A 4,489-nucleotide genomic window follows, 5' to 3' on the forward strand; every position below is an offset into this window, starting at 1 on the left:
AGAGTGTCTGACAGTGTCAGAGTGTGTCAGAGAGTGTCAGAGAGTGATGGAGATTGATAGAGAGTGTCATTGAGTGATAGAGAGTGTCAGAGAGTGTCAGAGAGTGATAGAGAGTGATAGAGAGTGTCAGAGAGTGTCAGAGAGTGATAGAGAGTGATAGAGAGTGTCAGAGAGTGATAGAGAGTGTCAGAGAGTGATAGAGAGTGTCAGAGAGTGTCAGAGAGTGATAGAGAGTGATAGAGAGTGTCAGAGAGTGATAGAGATTGTCAGAGCGTGTCAGAGAGTGATAGAGAGTGTCAGAGAGTGATAGTGAGTGACAGAGAGTGTCTGAGAATGTCAGTGAGTGTCAGAGAGTGATAGAGAGTGATAGAGAGCGTCAGAGAGTGTCATAGAGTGATAGAGAGTGTCAGAGTGTGTCACAGAGTGTCTGAGTGTGTCAGAGAGTGTCAGAGCGTGAGAGAGAGTGTCAGAGAGTGTCAGAGAGTGATAGAGAGTGACAGAGAGTGTCAGAGAGTGTCTGACAGTGTCAGAGTGTGTCAGAGAGTGTCAGAGAGTGATGGAGATTGATAGAGAGTGTCATTGAGTGATAGAGAGTGTCAGAGAGTGATAGAGAGTGTCAGAGAGTGTCAGAGAGTGATAGAGAGTGATAGAGAGTGTCAGAGAGTGATAGAGAGTGTCAGAGAGTGATAGAGAGTTTCAGAGAGTGTCAGAGAGTGATAGAGAGTGATAGAGAGTGTCAGAGAGTGATAGAGAGTGTCAGAGAGTGTCAGAGAGTGATAGATAGTGTCAGAGAGTGTCAGAGAGTGATAGAGAGTGATAGAGAGTGTCAGAGAGTGTCAGAGAGTGTCAGAGAGTGATAGAGAGTGTCAGAGAGTGTCAGAGAGTGATAGAGAGTGATAGAGAGTGTCAGAGAGTGATAGAGATTGTCAGAGCGTGTCAGAGAGTGATAGAGAGTGTCAGAGAGTGATAGTGAGTGACAGAGAGTGTCTGAGAATGTCAGTGAGTGTCAGAGAGTGATAGAGAGTGATAGAGAGCGTCAGAGAGTGTCATAGAGTGATAGAGAGTGTCAGAGTGTGTCACAGAGTGTCTGAGTGTGTCAGAGAGTGTCAGAGGGTGAGAGAGAGTGTCAGAGAGTGTCAGAGAGTGATAGAGAGTGACAGAGAGTGTCAGAGAGTGTCTGACAGTGTCAGAGTGTGTCAGAGAGTGTCAGAGAGTGATGGAGATTGATAGAGAGTGTCATTGAGTGATAGAGAGTGTCAGAGAGTGTCAGAGAGTGATAGAGAGTGTCAGAGAGTGTCAGAGAGTGATAGAGAGTGATAGAGAGTGTCAGAGAGTGTCAGAGAGTGATAGAGAGTTTCAGAGAGTGTCAGAGAGTGATAGAGAGTGATAGAGAGTGTCAGAGAGTGATAGAGAGTGTCAGAGAGTGATAGAGATTGTCAGAGCGTGTCAGAGAGTGATAGAGAGTGTCAGAGAGTGATAGTGAGTGACAGAGAGTGTCTGAGAATGTCAGTGAGTGTCAGAGAGTGATAGAGAGTGATAGAGAGCGTCAGAGAGTGTCATAGAGTGATAGAGAGTGTCAGAGTGTGTCACAGAGTGTCTGAGTGTGTCAGAGAGTGTCAGAGCGAGAGAGAGAGTGTCAGAGAGTGTCAGAGAGTGATAGAGAGTGTCAGAGAGTGTCTGACAGTGTCAGAGAGTGATAGAGAGTGATAGAGAGTGTCAGAGAGTGATAGAGAGTGTCAGAGAGTGATAGAGAGTGTCAGAGAGTGTCAGAGAGTGATAGAGAGTGATAGAGAGTGTCAGAGAGTGATAGAGAGTGTCAGAGAGTGTCAGAGAGTGATAGAGAGTGATAGAGAGTGTCAGAGAGTGTCAGAGAGTGTCAGAGAGTGATAGAGAGTGATAGAGAGTGTCAGAGAGTGATAGTGAGTGTCAGAGAGTGTCTGAGAGTGTCAGTGAGTTTCAGAGAGTGATAGAGAGTGTCAGAGAGTGATAGAGAGTGATAGAGAGCGTCAGAGAGTGTCATAGAGTGATAGAGAGTGTCAGTGTGTGTCACAGTGTGTCTGAGTGTGTCAGAGAGTGTCAGAGAGTGAGAGAGAGGGTCAGAGAGTGTCAGAGAGTGATAGTGTCTGAGAGTGACAGAGAGCGTCTGAGAGTGTCAGTGAGTGTCAGAGAGTGATAGAGAGTGTCAGAGCGTGATAGAGAGTGTCAGAGAGTGATAGAGAGTGACAGAGAGGGTCAGAGAGTGTCAGAGTGTGTCAGAGAGTGACAGAGAGTGATAGAGAGTGATTGAGTGTGTCAGAGAGTGTCAGAGAGCGATAGAGAGTGTCAGAGAGTGATAGAGAGTGTCTGAGAGTGTATGAGAGTGACAGAGAGTGAAAGAGAGTGTCTGAGAGTGTCAGTGAGTGTCAGAGAGTGACAGAGAGTGTCTGAGAGTGTCAGTGAGTGATAGAGAGTGATAGAAAGCCTCTGAGAGTGTCAGAGAGTGTCTGAGAGTGTCTGAGATTGCCAGAGAGTGTCAGAGTGTGTCAGAGAGTGATAGAGAGTGATAGAGATTGTCAGAGAGTGTCAGAGTGTGATAGAGAGTGTCAGAGAGTGATAGAGAGTGATAGAGAGTGTCAGAGAGTGATAGAGAGTGTCAGAGAGTGATAGAGAGTGACAGAGAGTGTCTGAGAGTGTCTGAGAGTGACAGAGAGTGTCTGAGACTGACAGCGAGTGTCTGACAGTGTCAGTGAGTATCAGAGAGTGATGGAGAGTGATAGAGAGTTTCAGAGTGTGTCATTGAGTGATAGAGAGTGTCAGACAGTGTCAGAGTGTGATAGAGAGTGTCAGAGAGTGTCAGAGAGTGATAGAGAGTGTAAGAGAGTGATAGAGAGTGATAGAGAGTGTCAAAGAGTGATAGAGTGTGTCAGAGAGTGATAGAGAGTGATAGAGACTGATAGAGAGTGTCAGAGAGTGTCATATAGTGATAGAGAGTGTCAGGGTGTGTCAGAGAGACATAGAGAGTGATTGAGTGTGTCAGAGAGTGTCAGAGAGCGATAGAGAGTGTCAGAGAGAGATAAAGTGTCAGAGAGTGATCGAGAGTGTCTGAGAGTGTCTGAGAGTGACAGAGAGTGACAGAGAGTGAAAGAGAGTGTCTGAGAGTGTCAGTGAGTGTCAGAGAGTGATAGAGAGTGTCTGAGAGTGTCAGTGAGTGACAGAGAGTGATAGAGAGCCTCTGAGCGTGTCAGAGAGTGTCAGAGAGTGATAGAGAGTGTCAGAGAGTGATAGAGAGTGACAGAGAGTGATAGAGAGTGATAGAGAGTGTGAGAAAGTGATAGAGAGTGTCTGAGAGTGTCAGAGAGTGTCAGAGAGTGATAGAGAGTGTCTGAGAATGTCAGAGAGTGACAGAGAGTGTCAGAGAGTGATAGAGAGTATCTGAGAGTCTCAGAGAGGGAGAGAGAGTTTCTGAGTGTGTCAGATAGTGCCAGAGTGTGTGAGAGTGTCGGAGAGCGACAGAGAGTGTCAGAGAGTGTCAGAGAGTGTCAGAGAGTGATAGAGAGTGTCAGAGAGTGATAGAGAGTTTCTGAGCGTGCCTGAGAGTGACAGAGAGTGACAGAGAGTGTCTCAGAGTGTCAGTGAGTGATAGAGAGTGATAGAGAGTGTCAGAGAGTGTCAGAGAGTGATAGAGAGTGACAGAGAGTGTCAGAGAGTGTCTGACAGTGTCAGAGTGTGTCAGAGAGTGTCAGAGAGTGATGGAGATTGATAGAGAGTGTCATTGAGTGATAGAGAGTGTCTGAGAGTGTATGAGAGTGACAGAGAGTGAAAGAGAGTGTCTGAGAGTGTCAGTGAGTGTCAGAGAGTGACAGAGAGTGTCTGAGAGTGTCAGTGAGTGATAGAGAGTGATAGAAACCCTCTGAGAGTGTCAGAGTGTCTGAGAGTGTCTGAGATTACCAGAGAGTGTCAGAGTGTGTCAGAGAGTGATAGAGAGTGATAGAGATTGTCAGAGAGTGTCAGAGTGTGATAGAGAGTGTCAGAGAGTGATAGAGAGTGTTAGAGAGTGATAGAGAGTGATAGAGAGTGTCAGAGAGTGATAGAGAGTGTCAGAGAGTGATAGAGAGTGACAGAGAGTGTCTGAGAGTGTCTGAGAGTGACAGAGAGTGTCTGAGACTGACAGCGAGTGTCTGACAGTGTCAGTGAGTGTCAGAGAGTGATGGAGAGTGATAGAGAGTTTCAGAGTGTGTCATTGAGTGATAGAGAGTGTCAGACATTGTCAGAGTGTGATAGAGAGTGTCAGAGAGTGTCAGAGAGTGATAGAGAGTGTAAGAGAGTGATAGAGAGTGATAGAGAGTGTCAAAGAGTGATAGAGTGTGTCAGAGAGTGATAGAGAGTGATAGAGACTGATAGAGAGTGTCAGAGAGTGTCATATAGTGATAGAGAGTGTCAGGGTGTGTCAGAGAGACATAGAGAGTGATTGAGTGTGTCAGAGAGTGTCAGAGAGCGATAGAGAGTGTCA

The sequence above is a fragment of the Heterodontus francisci genome, unplaced genomic scaffold, assembly GCF_036365525.1.
Source record: "Heterodontus francisci isolate sHetFra1 unplaced genomic scaffold, sHetFra1.hap1 HAP1_SCAFFOLD_292, whole genome shotgun sequence".
NCBI classification, from domain to species: Eukaryota; Metazoa; Chordata; class Chondrichthyes; order Heterodontiformes; family Heterodontidae; genus Heterodontus; species Heterodontus francisci.